This window comes from Lissotriton vulgaris, chromosome 7, assembly GCF_964263255.1.
Source record: "Lissotriton vulgaris chromosome 7, aLisVul1.2, whole genome shotgun sequence".
Classification (NCBI taxonomy): domain Eukaryota; kingdom Metazoa; phylum Chordata; class Amphibia; order Caudata; family Salamandridae; genus Lissotriton; species Lissotriton vulgaris.
This window is the reverse complement of record NC_141695.1, coordinates 938,245,319-938,263,554: the sequence shown is the minus strand read 5'-3', so window position 1 is coordinate 938,263,554 and position 18,236 is coordinate 938,245,319. Positions and strand designations below refer to the sequence as shown.

General features: G+C 47.0%; 1 pseudogene; it reads left to right on the top strand.

The window, feature by feature from the left end:
- The first annotated feature begins 15,094 nt into the window (after nt 1–15,094).
- Nucleotides 15,095–17,513, top strand: LOC147702766 (protocadherin gamma-A11 pseudogene; annotated as a pseudogene).
- The last annotated feature ends 723 nt before the right edge of the window (nt 17,514–18,236 follow it).

Genomic DNA, 18,236 nt, shown 5'->3' with positions numbered 1-18,236 from the left:
AATTATCGTTGTATGTGAACACTACATCTACCAGAGCGCTCTGCTCATAGGAAGCAGCAAGACACACCCACTGAGGCTACGAATAATTAAAGCTGAATGGTGTCCCACATATCGCTGCTGTTGTTTTATTCAGGAAAGGCTTGTGCAAAAGGACGAAAGTTTGAAACGCGTAGGGCCATCGGAAGCAGGCATAAGAGAGTGTGGCTGAGACGTGTTGCCTGCACTTACCTTAGAGAGTAACCCAACGAGAGTGGCGTGCTCACAAGTGGCAAACTTTGTTTTTGGGATAAATATATATATATTCACTGAAAAAAACATATATTTCAGGGATGTTATAGTTAGTTGGACATTTCTCTTGTACAAAACCATAGAAATTCCCCTGTTATAGTTCACCTAACTATAACTCATGCCCCCGCAATGCACTGGTGATGAGGTCACATATTACATCATTCATGACATGGTCAGTGATATCACTGATGACATCACTGATGACATCTCAAATTACATCACTGATGACATCACTGGTGACATCAAACAGTGACTGTTTTTCTTTAAAGTTTAAATATGTATTATATATTTAACAAGGTGTATTAAAGAATGAGTGGGTGTATAAGTGTCTGGATGGAGGCTTTAGTAGGTACGTGACTGATTGTTTAAGTGAGTGATTACATGTGTCTTACTGAATGCATGTGTTAGTGACTCAACTGTGTGAATGTCTCTATCAGTCTGTCTGTTGCTGTATAAGCTTCTGCATGGGTTGGTCAGTAGCTACATGGGTGTCTATTTGGGTTATCAATTGGTTGCCTGAGTATTTGTATGGGTGCCTGGGTGTGTGTGTGGGTGGTTGGAAGGTGTGTGAGTCTGTGCATAGATGTTTGAGGGATTGATTCACTGTGTTTATGAGTTCAAGAGTGCATATGGGAACAGGTCTGTAAGGGTGGGTGAGTGTGTATATGGGTGTGTTGGTGAGTGAATGGATGTCTCAATGGTGCATGTCCAAGTAACTACATATGTAAAAAGCAGTGTATGTGAGTGTTGAAGTATATAAATGACTAGACGTGAGAGTCAATGATTGTGAGAGTGGCTGGATGGATGAGTGTGTACTTCTATCGGGGATTGTATAAGAGAGTAAGTATGCATTTGTTTCTGTTTGAATAAGTGATGTGGTGTGTGTATAACTGTATAGGTCAGTAAATAGAAGTGTGCTTAATTCTTTCCATGACTGACTAGGTGTGTGAGTAACTCTGGATGAATGGGGGTGTGTGACTGTCTGTATAGGTGTATGAGTGCTTATGATAGTGTTGTATTGATGAGTGACTACATGTATGAGTGATTGTATGGGTGAATGAGTGGATGTGTGTGTAGACTAGGGGTGGACAGACAACTCCGTTCTGCCCACGGAATGTGCGGAGATGTGCCCCTTCCGCAATGTAGGTGGAGAAACCAGGCAAATCTCCGCACACTCGGGCGTAACGGAAGTTGGCCTCCGTGCCCACCGCCTGCCTCCCGCCCGCCTCCCGCCCGCAGTATTAAATAACTTTAAAAAGCAGTAAATAACATTTAAAATAACCTTACCTTATAGGCGGCGTCCCCGGGCTTCCATCTGTCTCCATGGCACCTTCTTCTGGGAACTGTGCATGCGCGGAACCCCCGCATGCGCCTTCGCATGCGCATTCCTTATCAGCTGGAACGCCGCTGATAAGTTAAGTTTATTTTAAATGTTATTTATTGCTTTTTAAGGTTATTTAATACTGCGGGTGGGAGGCAGGCGGGAGGCGGGCGGGAAGCGGGCAGTGTCTAACAGAACTATGCGGAGAGTGCGGAGATTGGTTCCATCTCTGTGCTTCTTCCCGTGAGTCCCTTACACACATTACGTCCACCCCTAGTGTAGACTACTCAGCGCGGTGCAGCAGGATGCACTGGGGCCTGTGCCGCGGAGTCCAGCGACAGCTGAGGAGGTTGCTCTGGCATGTGGTGGGCCCTCTTGGAGACACGCTGGGGGCAGCAGGTGAGCATTGAGGTCTGGGTACGCAGGGTCGGGCAGTCATCGCTGGGCGGTGGACTGGTCTGGGGACCAGTGCTGGGATGCTTGCGAAAGATGTAGGAATCATGCACACTGCCTGAGATGTTTGCTACAACATTAGTGTACAGGCCCAGTGGTCCAGTTTTGCCTGACATTGTTGGAATGCATCTGATTTCTGTTGCGGCGATTGAGTGCAATATCGGCAGGGGGCGCAAGTAGTACATGTGTGCTGTCAATTGCCCCCAACTCCTGCAGGAAGCCTGCTATGGCATGGTTTCTTTGCTGGCTCTCCAGTTGTTCCTGCACAGAGTGGGTGAAGTGAACATGCAGGTGTATCAAGCTGAAATGAACCGTGATGCTTACAGGTATGATAAATTCTGCATAACGAGACCGTAACATAAGTTTGTGTGGTTGTAACATTCCTTTTTTTTCCTACAAAGGTTACAACCACACAAACTTCTGTTATGGTCATTTTGTGCAGGATTGATCATACCTATATGCATTACGGTTTGTTCAAGTGCGATACATTGTACCATATTAGGTTTGTGACCATACTAACTCTTGACCATTGTCTTCATTTATCCACCAAGTTTCTGAATATGAAGTTTTGGGATTTCCAGGACGATCTACAATTATTTCGATCCACAAGTTGGAAATGTCACTCATTTTTTGATGTTTTTGTGTTGTTAATTTATATTTTTCTGATAAAGTACTATTTTTCCACTACTGTTGACTACTAGACTTCATGGCCTGGCGTACCCTCATTTCAGTGACTACAACAATTTTGGATCTAGAGCACAGAAGCGTCAAGCAACGGCTGGGGTTGGGGTTGGTTGTGCAGGAATACTACGAATTGGGACGAGCGGGTGATGCGGATACAGGGGTGCTACGTTCATTTTGTAGACATGCGTCCAAGACGTGTGAGGAAGTTTAATAGGGCTGACTGTGAGACTTCTTCAACGCTCGCAGTTGTTAGTTGGAAGGTACCAGAGGCCAACAGGTGCCGCACAGCCAGCAGCTTTGTCTGTGTAAGGATGCTGATTGTCCGCTGTTTTGGTACCGTTAGCCTGTGAGTAATGTTGCAGTGTGCACCAACTTTAGAATGGTGTGATAATTCTTTCGTCACTTTTGCTGCACTAAAGTGCCGATAACTCAGAGATAAGTCTCCACTGTTGGGTTATAGGGTGCCTCTAAAACGAGCCATTGTGTTTATTAGGACTTTGTTGTAGCTTTCATGCAAATCACAAGAAAAAAAGGTGAAAAAAACAAGAAAACTGGGCAGGGTACAAACACCCTGACCCCCTTTTAACGGCTGGGCGCACGAATCTGGACCAAAAAATGTTAAAAGCGATGGGGCGTTTTCTCAAGGACTTATCGCTGAGTTATCGGTACTTTAGTGCAGTGAAAGAATTATCATCCCATTCTCAACCTGGTGAAAACTGACGATATAGCCAGTTTTCCAGTGATAGCTTCCGCAAAAAACATCACCACGAATGAGAGCGACAACTAACGCTAATGATATGCAGAGAAGGCATTCCCGTGCAAAAAAAACATGAAAACACCAATTCCCGATATTTTCAATGACCAGCCAAATCTGCGATGCGATCTAAAAACAGGCGATAAGCTGTGTTAGCAGTAAGAATTTAACATCTGCCTTTTCCTGGTGTAAAGCAGTATGACTAACTACAGTATAAAAGGGAACCCAGCCCAGAGCCACATCTGAAGACCAACACATGTCATAGAGCTACTGATCATGCAGCTCCAACACCGAAAGAAGGCCATAGCACCCACCACCACCACCCCCAGGACCTCCCCTCCAGACCCCCCCCTTACTACCACCGAGGCAGTACAGAACATGACAGAAGACCTTCCCAAAATGGCATGGCCCCTCAGCCACACAGTAGCTGAATGTTGGGAAAAGTGGCAACCAAATATGTGTGAAGGAGGCAAGCCACCCATCACTAACAATGCACACAATGCCAAGTGTAGCTGTGATGTGTTGAACAGACCTCACTATGCCGAGTACAGACCTCTGCATGTGTACATATATTGCCGGTGCTTGTACTGTTGTGGACAGTGGATGCAACCATGTTACCTCAGGCAGTAGGAAGATCTTGGTCATGTAGGTGTATCCCCCCCCTGTAAGCGGAAGTGAATTGGGCTGGTCCAATGTCTGCCACTCCAGCGTAGGAGTGTGAATAAATTGGCTAGGGCTCAGTGCGTGGTTCACTTCTGGGAAGGCCAATGCGTCTGCCAGAGTGGGGGCCCTCACCCTGCCACTTGGCCGCCACTGTGAACGCCGACCTCCTCGACACAGGCCCCCTGCGAATCCAGCGGCACAGCACTGCAGAGTTATGTCTGTACAGACTACTGCCTTTGATGTACACTGTGTACAGCAGGGCTAACAATTCAGATCGAGTCGTGATTGCATATGACGCACTCCAGTAGGCAACAGACATTGCTCCCAGTGTGGCCCTCCCGGACCACGCATCATCGCTGGCTGTGCACACGCTGAGTGTTTCAGGTCCCACTAACTCAGTGCACCACAAGTCATCACCACGTAACCTTATTAAGGCAAAATTCAGTAGGCAAAACACATTACTGCCAGTGCGGACCACCCGGACCAAGCATCATCGCAGGCTACACACACGCTGAATGCTTCTGGTGCTACTAACTGTGCAGCTGAACTCAACGTTACGTGGCTGTGGGCCCTTGCTCAGATGTAACTACTTTTATTTTTTTTATTTCTCAGCAACAACTGGCCAAATTTACACAGTTTAAAAAAAAGTCACATTCTGAATCAAGCACTACCTTTTTGCCAAATTTGGTGTAATGTCGTTCAGCAGTTCGGGCTGTAGTCTGTAATAAAAATTTCCTATGGAAATTAACATGGAGAAAACACTTTTCGGAACACACTTTTTTCTCAGCCCATGCTTGATGAAATGAAGAGCTGTAAAGGGCAGTCAGTCCATGTGATGAGGTCTTAATATAGAGCAGCGCCAGTCCGTGCAGGTAACAGCGGCGGGGAAGTGAGGCTGGGTAAGCAGGGATTTCGAGGGATGATGCAGAGGGAATTTTTTTTTTTTTTAAATTTTTCCCTCCGCATAGTCCCTCGAAACCCCCCCCCTTTCCCGGCCTCACCGCTGTTACCTGCATGAACCGCGGCTGACAGAGAGGTTTATAACAATTTGAACCTAAGAATTTTTCAGTCTACCAGTATTTATGAAATATTTTAAATGTGCCTTTTCAATAAGGTTTCCCTATCATACTGTGAATCATCTGGGACTACTCTCAAAGGGACAGAGCCCAGTCAAGTGCAGAATGACCTGGGGTGAAGAATAATCTTGAATACCCATCCTATAATCCATGTTAGACTTTACCCTGCCTCCATTAGGAGAATAGTTGGGCTGATTTTAACCTCTTGCTATAAAGGCTGCAGTGCTACCAAGGTGCTTCAGAAGTCAGTGTGTTAAAAACAAAAAAAATGAATACACACATTCTTAAATACATAAATAGGAATAGTGAGACTCTCAGCTGTTTGAAACCTATTATTAACACCAGATGGCACCGAATGAAATGTAAAGGGACAATTGGATGAATTATCTAGTTAGTTGTAGAGTTAAAAATATGGAGATGCTATGGTTCTCTCTTTAAAGAAAGCTCCTAATGCCTGATCAAGAATGTTGTTTTCGTATGTGTGACTAACTTATGAAACTTCAAGAGTAATGTGGGCTACAGCAGGAGTATGTCATTCCAACTTACAGAATATTAATTGGTATCTGGCCCCAGAGAAGGACGGTGCAAAGCAGATTTGGCTCCCCAATTAACCTCCAATAACTGAAATAGTTAAAGAAGGAAGAGGAAAAAAACAAAGTGAAAATAGATTCTGATCGGCCTCTTGCTCCTAAAGCGAGTCATTAAGAAATTAAATCAGACAGGAAAATACAAAACATGTCAATATGTAATTGTTGTGTTAGCCAGTTTGCCCCCTCTGTTAGAGCTTTCCTTACTTCGCCCCCTCCTTCTACTGCACCAAAATAGGAAAGACTTTAGCTGGATCAGCCTACATGGAATACATAAAAAGTGAGTGACACCCTGGAACCAGCTCGGGGAGGTAGAGGTCACCTGGAAGTCACAAGGTGCTACTTGATTGGAAGAGCACCCCAAAATGTAAACATGGCACCACGAGTAATTGGCCAGGATGAGAATAAATTCTTTGAAGTAGCTGTGCTCGGGGTGCCTGGGATCCTCGTGATCTTGGCTGGATTTCACAGAACATTAGAACTGAGAAGACAATTGTGTGTGGGTTGCTGACAGTCTTCTTGTCGGGATAATGACAATTCTGAGGCTAGATCCAGCAAGGATAGCTGTTGAATGGCTGGAGATGGATGAGCTGTGCTTCAGCTAGAGAGCATGGCTGAGCTGTATCCCCGCCTCAGATGAGACCCTGCCTTGTGGAGTCCATGTTCTGGGTCCCTGGTAAGTAAGGACCTGTGTTTGCAACTTCGGCCCTGCGTTTCTGTAAGTGCAGCATATTCCTTCAAGAACCGGGCTGCCCATGGCGGGAAGAAGTGCTGGAGGTCTGCACATGCAAGATGTCACTCTCGAGGACAGGAACCCACAGCACTGCATAAAGATCTGAGATCAATGCTGCAGGTAACCCAGAAGAAGGACCAGCTCTGAAAGATCCCACTTTGGTGATCCCCTCAGACTCGCCCTCAGTGTGCCCTTACTGGCGACCAACAGGACCTTGTGCTTGTTCTGGACGCCCTATCGGCCTGCCAGTGATTGGCTGGGTTTGTAAGACAAGGCTAAACAGATAATTCCCCACAAACCACTTTAAATTCTGCACCATGGTTGTAGAGAATGCCATGTTACGTCCTCACTTTGTGAGAGCCACTGTGGGCCTGAGCACAACTGCTGCGGTTCTCTGGGTGGCCCTGGCGTGGGAAAAGTTGCCTGCTTTCCTTGAGTCTAAATGAAGTCCCTGGAAACGAGCTGCATATGACAATCGTAACTAAAACTATCAGATCCGTAGATATGGAAATTCAAAGGGTAGTAGCTTTAAACTGTCTAACCGTGCTTTGTTCTGTCGGAAATATTACTCTCTGGAGAGGAGGATGTTTAAGGATAATGCTTTCGAACATTGAAACCGCATTCAATGGTTTCCGAATTATCGACATTTGCCCCTTTTATTGCTGGGCCTGTTGTTCCTGTTGTTCCTGGTGCGCTGGCATCAGGGAACATATATCTTTATTTCCCTCTGGCGTACGCCATTTTATCTTTGTCGTCTCCCTGTTTCAGGATCGCCAAATGCTACGGGGCGGAGTCTCCATTTGGATGGGGGGTTGCTGGACACAGAAAAGACATAGAAGCTGTAGGAGCGCGCGCAGTGCCTGGGACAGACATTGGGAGAGGCTACATTGAGTGCGTGATTCCCTGGCATCCCCCCTCATGTCGAAACCGCCCTGTCAGCTGTACCATGTGAACGTGCGCATTTAAAGCCTAGAGGACAAAGTCAATATCTATGGTCTGTTATGAAATAAAGATATTGCCAAAGACCATAGGCAGCGGGTTATTGATTGTGAACATCTCTTGCCAAATCTTAGAATCAGTCATTAGGAAAACCCTTTGTCAAATACAATAGCTTGAGGTCTGCTTATTGTGAAATGTGTAATTTATATTGATTGTTTCCATGATTTGCCCCCTAACTGCAAATGTTCTCACGTTTTGGACTTTTTCACTGATAGAGTGGTTTCGAATGGAGTCTCTCTATTGGGCTCAAGACGTCTTTAGCTCTGGTGAGGGGTTGTCACCTTCTTATCATAGTATGCACGTATTATCATTGCAGTGAATCGGAGCTATTACTTCCCTGTACTTTTGGTCCCCGTGTGGCTTGCTTGCGTTGGTTCGAGTATCGAATAGTGTATCGGCGCTGGCTCCTGTTTATCGATCGGCGTCTGTAGGGCAGGGCGAGGGTCTGACTAGGCGCGAGGCCATGATTGCCCACATCTGTCTCCCACAAAGATGCAGGAAGGGTGTCCGATTCAGAGATACTCTGCCCTAGGCTTTGTGCAGTGTTCGGTAGATATACATTAGGTGTGCTGTTGATTACTTTAGTCTTCTCTGTAATGATTTGTAGTGTTAAATACGCCAAATATCTCTTTATTTACAAACGTTGTGGCTGTTGTCAGGGGCTCTAGTTTAAACTCTTGTCTCAAAGAGTAAGAACAAACTTTATTGGACACAGTCCAGGCTATCCGTGCTTTTTAAAACGCATGGCATGGGACCATATATTCCTTTTCTATATCAGACAGCGTCGATGCACATCCCTCAGATCGCTGCAAAGTAGGTTGTGATACATTCAACCTCGACATTATTGACTAGAAAAGATCATAAATGGCGGGCTCCGTTCAGTTAAAATGTGTGTTGTTATTAATTGAATTCGTTGCAGATGCATAGCAATGGTTTTAATAAATCACTCTATTAACTGATATTTAACTGTTATGAATATATATATTTTTTTATAATCGTAGAAAAAGACACCAACTTCGTTCAAAAGCGCGTTCTGCTTCCGAGAGTCCGGGTTAACTTCCGATGTGTTTGCTCATTGTGATTTTGTTAAGGCTGTAGTGAGCTGTGTATCTTCTCGCTCCCTGCCAAACTCCATCTCTCGTGCTGTATGAGGTCTACACAAGCTCAGGGGGAGGTGGAGGAGGGTGGGGGTGAGGGGGGGAGGGGGGCGTTAGATCCCATGATGTTACAGGAGCTGGTAAAGAATAAGGGTGATGGTGGTTGGGGGGGGTGGGGGTCGCTTGTATGATCAATTGCCTAGTGCCTGTTAGGAGCAAATCCTGGTGGAACCGCATGGAAATGAGTGACTGGAGCGCGTGCCGATCGCGTTACAATGGTTGCGTTCCAGAACGAAGTTATTCCGTCAAATATCAAACAAGAAACTAGTGCATTGGATTATTGAGTATTATCTTATATTGATTTCAAAATTAGAATACACATGCGATGTGCTTGTTTGCGTATAACGTGCCTTCTAGAAGGAAATTGTATACAGTAGTGACACAGATTGAGGGTGATGTTTCTGTTATGTTTGAAAGATTGTAACAGAACTGACTTAAATTTGATATATGTTCGTGATGACAAAGCAATTAATTCCCTAAACATGTCAAACAAAAAAAATTCGTCATACAGTTGTCGTCATAAGTGTCTTCCTACCGCAAACCCGTGCTTTTACTTCATAGGCTGCATTATTTATTTTGGCCAGCGAGAGGAGCTGTTTGACAAGAAGTCGGAGAAAGCGTAACGCAGGGAGCAGCGGTGCTTTTAAAGGAAAACACACAAGACTCGGGAGACAGTAAGAAAACATTACCATCATAAAACGAAACGAGACCTTTACAGGACATCACACGGAGATTATCAAACCGCGCAGGGCCGGCCCTAGGCATGTGCAAACTGTGCACCTGCACAGGGCCGCCAAACCCCAGGGGCCGCCACGTCTCCTGTCGATGAAGGGGGCCCCTCAGCTGAGCTCTCGGTAGAGAGCGGTCTCTCTCTCTCTAAAGCAGCTGCTGCTGCCTGCAGCCTGCTCCTCGCGCTGCTGACCTTTGACTGAAGAGAAACAAAGTATCAACTTCCATTGTTTCTCTTCAGTCAAAGCCACAAGCCAGGCCCGGAAAGAGGAGGGGGTGGGGGCCCTAGGATGATGCATTCTCCTCAGGGCACTATTCCTTTGAGAAGGGAGGAGGCCAGGGCTGTCTGTGAGAGGTGAGGGGTTGTCAGGGTTTGGGGGCCTACATGGGCTGGGGACCTCCTAATGTGATTGTGGCACCCTTAAAAAAACTGCTTCCCTGCCTCCCCTACAAGTTATCTAAAGACACAATTACAGTGTTGAAGCTGGCTCTGTTACCACATCAGCATTTTAAAAGCATGCTTACATTTTCTGGATGATTTTAGCCGGCTCGACTATGCATGTCTAACATTGCGAAAGTGAAAGCGATTTGCACACCCCTCTTGAGTGGGCCTCGGTAAATGTGGAGAGCTGGCATGCTGGCATGTGGCGAAGACGCAGTGTTCTGCTATGTGATTGTGCACAGGTTGGCCCATGGTGAATTATAATTATTAGAAAGAACGCTCCAGATGCAGAAGCACTTCCTCTGCCACCAAGTTTGGGACAAGGAACGAGACAGTGAGTAAGTGTATTTTTATTGTTGAAGGTGAAACAAAGGTCTCGGTGGAATGGGATAACGGGCCTGCAAGTAAGGGAAGATTATCTGATCTCTGTTCAGACAGCCTGTAGGTCCTTTCTCCAACATATGTGCCTGTGTAATATAGTTTGTAATCACTGTGACATTTTTAGGAACTTTTATACATAATAGAAACTGTTTTCCGACAAGTCATGGTTCTTTTAAACAAAATACAATTTTAATTGCTTGCTTTATCGTAGTACGTTTCGCGCTCACCCTGACATCTGTTTAAGTCCTCCGAGTCATTTGTTATTCTCTCGGTGTACCAAGTCAACCTTCCCTCTGAGTTCGGTAAGCTGAGTTACAGTGACAATCGTTATGTACAGCACATAGAGGTGTCAAAATGGCATTTGTACAAACATTAATTTTATTGTGAGAGAAAAGCATCCTCATTAAAACATGAATGCATGTGAGGGTGATGTGCTCTCTGCCCACCCTTGTTTGGCCGATATATTGTTGGTAGTTCTTAGTATTTAGTGTGTATCCTTGGCTTGGGATGGTGGCACTTTCCTTGTATAGCCAGAGTACATATGGATACTGGATGAAAACTGCAAACTGATAGTAGAGCACCTGCCATGCATTTACTAAAAATAAAAAGCTTGTCTATTGGGTCAAAATTATTTTGTTTGAAGAAAGTGATCAGCTTACGTTTTGGAGTCCAGGCGGAGGGGGAGAAGGGTGCAAGGCAGAGGGGAGAAGGATGCAAGGCAGAGGGGAGAAGGGCGGAAGGCAGAGAGGAGAAGGGCGCAAGGCAGAGAGGAGAAGGGCGCAAGGCAGAGAGGAGAAGGGCGCAAGGCAGAGAGGAGAAGGGCGCAAGGCAGAGAGGAGAAGGGTGCACGGCAGAGAGGAGAAGGGTGCAAGGCAGAGGGGAGAAAGGTGGAAGGCAGAGAGGAGAAGGGTGCAAGGTAGAGAAGGGTGCAAGGTAGAGAAGGGTGCAAAGTAGAGAAGGGAGCAAGGCGGAGGGGAGAAGGGTGCAAGGCAGAGGGGAGAAGGGTGCAAAGCAGAGAGTAGAAAGGGTGCACGGTAGAGAAGGGTGCAAGGCAGAGGGGAGAAGGTTGCAAGGCAGAGGGTAGAAGGTTGCAAGGCAGAGAGGAGAAGGGTGCAAGGCAGAGGGGAGTAGGATGCAAGGCAGAGAGGAGAAGGGTGCAAGGCGGAGGGGAGAAGGGTGCAAGGCAGAGGGGAGAAGGGTGCAAGGCAGAGAGGAGAAGGGTGCAAGGCAGAGGGGAGAAGGGTGCAAGGCAGAGGGGAGAAGGGTGAAAGGCAGAGAGGAGAAGGGTGCAAGGCAGTGGGGAGAAGGGTGCAAGGAAGAGGGGAGAATGGTGCAACGGGGAGGGGGAGATGGGTGCAAGGCGGAGGGGAGAAGGGTGCAAGGCAGAGAGGAGAAGGGTGCAAGGCAGAGGGGAGAAGGGTGCAAGGCAGAGGGGAGAAGGGTGCAAGGCAGAGAGGAGAAGGGTGCAAGGCAGAGGGGAGAAGGGTGCAAGGCAGAGGGGAGAAGGGTGCAAGGCAGAGAGGAGAAGGGTGCAAGGTGGAGAGGAGAAGGGTGCAAGGAAGAGGGGAGAATGGTGCAACGGGGAGGGGGAGAAGGGTGCAAGGCGGAGGGGAGAAGGGTGCAAGGTGGAGAGGAGAAGGGTGCCACGGGGAGGGGAGAAGGGTGCAAGGCAGAGAGGAGACGGGTGCAAGGCAGAGAGGAGAAGGGTGCATGGTAGAGAAGGCTGCAAGGCAGAGAGGAGAAGGGTGCAAGGCAGAGGGAAGAAGGGTGCAAGGCAGAGGGGAGAAGGGTGCAAGGCAGAGAGGAGAAGGGTGCAAGGCAGAGGTGAGAAGGGTGCAAAACAGAGGGGAGAAGGGTGCAAGGCAGATGGGAGAAGGGTGCAAGGCAGAGGGGAGAAGGGTGCAAGGCAGAGGGGAGAAGAGTGCAAGGCAGAGGGGAGAAGGGTGCAAGGCAGAGGGGAGAATGGTGCAAGGTAGAAAAGGGTGCAAGGTGGAGGTGGAGAAGGGTGCAAGGGGGAGGGGGAGAAGGGTGCAAGGGGGAGGGCGAGAAGGGTGCTGCAAGGCAGAGGGGAGAAGGGTGCAAGGGGGATGGAGATGAAGTTAAAAATGTGCCCCCCCCCCGGAAACATTTCTGCGGATGCCCATGGAATGCACACTACTTTGTGAGAGAGAGTGGGAGAGAGTGGAGAGAGAGAGTGTGGAGAGAGAGTGTGGAGAGAGAGTAGAGAGCGAGAGTAGAGAGCGAGAGTAGAGAGCGAGAGTAGAGTGAGAGTAGAGAGCGAGAGTGGAGAGAGAGTGAGGGTGGAGAGAGAGGGTGGAGAGAGAGGGTGGAGAGAGAGAGTGGAGAGAGAGTGGAGAAAGAGTGGAGTGAGGCAGTGGAGAGAGAGTATAGAGAGAGTGGAGAGAGAGAGTAGCGAGAGAGTAGAGAGAGAGAGAGTCAGTGGAGAGAGAGTGGAGAGAGAGTAGAGAGAGTGGAGAGAAAGACAGTGGAGAGAGTGGAGAGAGAGAGAGTGGAGAGAGAGAGTGGAGAGAGAGAGTGGAGGGAGAGAGGGTGGAGAGAGAGAGTGGAGAGAGAGCATGGAGAGAGAGTAGAGAGAGAGAGTGGACAGAGAGTAGAGAGAGAGAGAGTGGAGAGAGAGTGGAGCTAGACAGTGGAGAGAGAGTGGAGAGAGCATGGAGACAGTGGAGAGAGTGAGCAAGAGAGTGGAGAGAGAGAGAGTTGAAGGAGACAGTGGAGAGAGAGTGGAGAGAAAGACAGTGGAGATAGAGTAGAGAGAGAGTGGAGAGAGAGTGGAGGGAGAGAGAGTGGAGAGAGAGTGGAGGGAGAGAGAGTGGAGGGAGAGAGAGTGGAGGGAGAGAGAGTGGAGAGAGAGTAGAGAGAGAGAGTGGAGAAAGAGTAGAGAGAGAGAGTGGAGAGAAAGTGGAGCTAGACAGTGGATAGAGAGTGGAGAGAGAGGGAGAAAGTGGTGAGAGAGACAGTGAAGAGAGAGAGTGGAGAGAGTGGAAGAGAGAGAGAGAGAGAGAGAGAGAGAGAGAGAGAGAGAGAGAGAGTGGAGGGAGTGGAGCTAGACAGTGGAGAGAGAGAGAGAAAGTGGAGAGAGAGACAGTGTAGAGAGAGAGAGTTGAGAGTGGAGAGAGAGAGTGGAGAGAGAGAGTGGAGAGAGAGTGGCGAGAGAGAGAGAGTGGAGAGAGAGAGAGTGGAGAGAGAGAGAGAGGAGAGAGAGAGTGGAGAGAGAGAGGAGAGAGAGAGAGAGGAGATAGAGAGTGGAGAGACAGTGGAGAGAGAGTGGAGGGAGAGAGTGGAGGGAGACAGTGGAGGAGACAGTGCAGAGAGAGAGTGTGGAGAGAGTGGAGAGAGAGTGGAGAGGGAGTGGAGAGGGAGTGGAGAGAGAGTAGAAAGAGGGTGGAGAGAGTATATAGAGGGTGGAAAGAGAGTGAGACAGAGAGTGAGAGAGAGAGTGAGAGAGAGAGAGTGAGAGAGAGAGTGAGAGAGTGGAGTGAGAGAGTGGAGGGAGAGAGGGAGAGAAAGAGAGAGTGGAGAGAAAGTAGAGAGAGAGTGTGAAGGGAGAGAGGGTGGAGAGAGTGGAGAGAGAGTGGGGAGAGAGTGGGGGGAGAGTGGAGAGAGAGTAAAGAGAGTGGAGGGAGACAGTGGAGGGAGATAGTGGAGAGAGAGTGGAGAGAGAGTAGAGAGAGAGAAAGTGGAGAGACAGTGGAGAGAGAGTGGAGAGACAGTGGGGATGGAGTGGACAGAGTTGAGAGAGAGAATGGAGAGAGAGAGAGAGTTGAGAGAGAGAGAGACTGACTGACTGACTGACTCAGAGACTGAATACTGACTGACAGAGAGCCTGACTGGCTAGGAAACTGACAGAGAGAGAGAGAGCAAGATTGGCTGACTAAGAGAGTGACTGACTGACTAACAGAGAGAGAGAGACTGATTGAGAGTGAGACTGACTGGCAGAGAGAGAGACTGACTGAGGTAGAGAGATACTGACTGACTGAGGTAGAGAGATACTGACTGACAGAGAGAGGCAGAGACTGACTGACTGAGAGAGATAGACTGATTGACTGCGAGAGAAACTGACTGACTGAGAGAGACTGACAGAGAGAGAGAGAGACTGACTGAGAGGGGGACTGACAGGGAGAGAGAGAGAGAGACTGACTGAGGTAGAGAGAGAATGACTGACTGAGAGAGACTGACTGACTGGGAGAGAGAGAGACTGACTGGGAGAGAGCGAGACTGGCTGACAGAGAGAGAGACTAAGAGAGAGAGAGAGAGACTGGGAGACTTACTGGCTGAGAGAGAGACTGTCAGAGAGAGAAAGACTGACAGAGAGAAAGACTGACAGAGAGAGAGACTGACAGAGAGAGAGACTGACTGAGAGAGAGATTGACTGACAGAGACTGACAGAGAGAGAGACTGACTGACAGAGAGAACAGAAACTAAAGAGGGCCCATGGAGCTTTGCTTACTTTTCTGTTGTCTCCATTTCTTGCTCTTTCCATAACACCTCAAGCAGTAAAAAGGAGGCCGTCGAAAGTCCAAGGTTAGACACGCCTGTGATGTCACTGGGTGTGAAAGGTAGTGACATGTCGCTTTTGTCACCCATAACATTTTGGCGAATCGATGTCCATGAGGGTCCAGACCCCCTCTTCCGGGGCCCCCACCTACGCTCCCTGCACAGGGCCACCATGAGCCTAGAGCCGGCCCTGAACCGCGCCCTTTCACCTTGCCCTCCAAAAAACACAAATTAACAAGGTAAGCTCAAAGTAAACCGTAGACGAAACCTGGCATGGCTTGGCTACAACGTCGCTGGCATTTTAAAGCACGGATGCTGCTCTCTGTGATCGCGGTGGCCTTCTTTGAAACCGGCTTTGGCCAAATCCGCTATTCCATTCCGGAAGAAATGAGAAAAGGTTATTTCGTTGGAAATGTCGCTGTGGACCTGGGGCTAGATGTGAAGGAGATGTCGCACCGCAGGGTCAGCCGTGTTTCTAAAGGTAAGACGCAGCATTTCGATTTCAATGTAAACAACGGCCACTTGTACATCCGAGAACTCATCGACAGGGAACTGCTGTGCAGGCAAGCGCCGCAGTGTGTGCTGCACTTAGACATTCTGCTCGAAGACACGATGAAAGCTCACGCAGTAGAAATCGAAATCCTAGATATCAATGATAATGCCCCAGTTTTTAAGAATAATGTAGCAACCTTGCAGGTCCTCGAGAACACAACGCCAGGGGCGCGGTTTATAATACCTCAAGCACAAGATGCAGATCTGGGTGTTAACTCATTGCTGGACTACCATCTGGCCACAAACGAATACTTTATATTGGATGTGCAGAGTGAAGGTAACAGTGCGAAGTCTGCTGAACTTGTTCTCCAGAAATCGTTGGACAGGGAGCTAAAAGACGAGCACAGACTGATCCTCACTGCCACAGATGGAGGCGACCCCGCCAGAACTGGGACAACCCTCATCGCGGTGACGGTTCTCGATGTTAATGACAATGCACCCGTTTTTAATCAGTCGGTTTACAGAATTGCTGTAATGGAGAATGTGCCAATTGGAACAGTGCTGTACAGCATTACAGCCAGTGACAAGGACCAGGGCGCCAACGCTGAAATAACCTACTCATTGAGCACATTTGCTGACATATTTCACTTGAATTCGCAATCAGGAGAACTATCGGTGTTTGGAAGTTTGGACTTTGAAGAATCTGAGCATTATGAACTCGAAGTGCAAGGAATGGACAGTGGAGGAAGGTCATCAAAATGTAAAGTGTTGGTTGACATAGTTAATGCCAATGATAACAGTCCAGAAATTGTAATTAAATCTCTCAAAAACACAGTTGAAGAAAACGGCCCAGCTGGTTCAGTGCTTGCGTTCCTACATATATACGACAGAGATGCTGGTGAATATGGTCAGCTGTCATGCGTCATCAGTGACACTCTTCCATTTGAGCTAAATAAATCATTTGGAAATTACTACAGTTTGGTAACAGAGAAAGCCCTGGATAGGGAAGAGACTTCAGAATATAGCATCACCATCACGGCCACAGACAGAGGGACTCCACCTCTGACCGCAAATAAAACCATTAGCATTCACATTTCAGATAAAAACGACAACCCACCTATGTTCGAGCAACAATTATACAAAGCATATGTCATGGAAAATATGTCTCCTGGAGCATCTATTTTTTCAGTAATTGGGGCAGATCTGGATTGGGAACACAATGGTAAAATAACGTATTCTATCATAGAAGAGAGGCACGATGGCGAAGTGTCTCTGTCATCTCTCATCTCTATGAACTCACAATCTGGCTTCTTTTATGTACTTAAATCGTTCGACTTTGAAACACTAAAGGAAATTACTGTTCGAGTGATGGCTCATGATGGTGGCACTCCTGCCCTAGCTTCTAATGCCACTGTTATGTTCTATGTGCTCGACCAGAATGACAACACCCCTGAAATACTCTACCCTTCTACGGCCACTGATGGCTTCTCTGGTGTCGAGGTTGCTCCTCGCTCCTCTGAACCTGGGTATTTGGTCACAAAGGTGGTGGCTGTTGATTCAGATTCGGGGCAAAATGCCTGGCTCTCCTACCAGCTCCTGAGGTCCACAGACCAAGGACTATTTACTGTAGGTCTTCACAATGGAGAAATCAGGATGGCCCGCCCATTTCTGGAAAAAGATTTATTGAAGCAGTTTCTAGTGGTTTTATTAAAAGACAATGGCCAACCTAATTTCTCTTCATCCGTTACAGTGACCATAGTGATGGCGGATAGCATTCCTGAAATTTTATCGGATTTAAGAGCCTTCTTTTCCGAGTGAAGAAAACTCAGACAACACCCTATACCTGGTGATAGCTCTCGCTGTTGTTTCCTTTCTTTTCCTTTTTGCTTTAATAATGGTGTTGATTATCAGAGTACACCAATGGAGACAATCTCGTTTTTTGGAGTCTTCTACTGCAAATTTTAGCGCCCTGTCCTCTGCACAGTTTATTGGAATTGATGGTGTGAGAGCTTTCCTGCATACCTATTGCCACGATTTAACCACAGACTCTGGGAAAAGTCAGTTAAAATGCTCTTATCCAGTGTGCACAAACGCACTTTCTTGCAACCAAAATCTGGAGAATCGGGGATCATTGCTAATAGAAGAACCTCTGCTAACCGGACCCGAAGACAGTTCTTTCATTCTGGTGAGTTGTTGCGAATTGCTTATGGAGCCAAAGGTTAATGGTTCCGAGTTTTAATCAAGTTTAAAAATTGCCATCATGCCAGGAAACCAAATTATCGACATTGTTTTCTCTCCTAAAATAACCTGAGAGTTAAAGTATGTTATTGGGTGTCGATTGTAAGATTGGACCTTTACAAGGTTCTAGACACAATCAAATCAGTGGGAATATTTCTACTGACATGATACAGGGGTTTTCAGCATACAGCATATACAACAATAGTCGTAAGAGACATTTGTATATGTCTTTGATTTGAATGGTTTATTGGAAGAAAACATTTCTCCAAAGTACAATAGTTTATTGAATAAGGAGTAAAGTAAATGTTGAAGTGTCACAGAATTGGTCACTATTAAAGCAAACTGTGCACTATATGTCTTGAAAGTGAACATGATATCCATAGTAAGAAATTATTGATAAGAACATGCTACAATAATGACATAAATAATTGATCTTCAAAGAAAAAGAACGCATTTGATATTTTTCTGTTTAGCTGTTACTTTTTTTCCACAGCTGGGTTGTACGTTAACTCTTTGCCTTCCCTCTTCAAGTTTGATTTCCATCATACATGTTTAATTTGTTGAACTGTTTTACAGTGCCAGCTTTACTGTACTAAATCGTCATTCCCTGTTTATGGCAAACAGAGTGGGTACCGTGACCAAGCAGTATAATAAGCACGCTGCTGACAAGTGTTATTTGAGACACGTTCATTGATACAGTTGACAGTCATTTAATAATACAGTT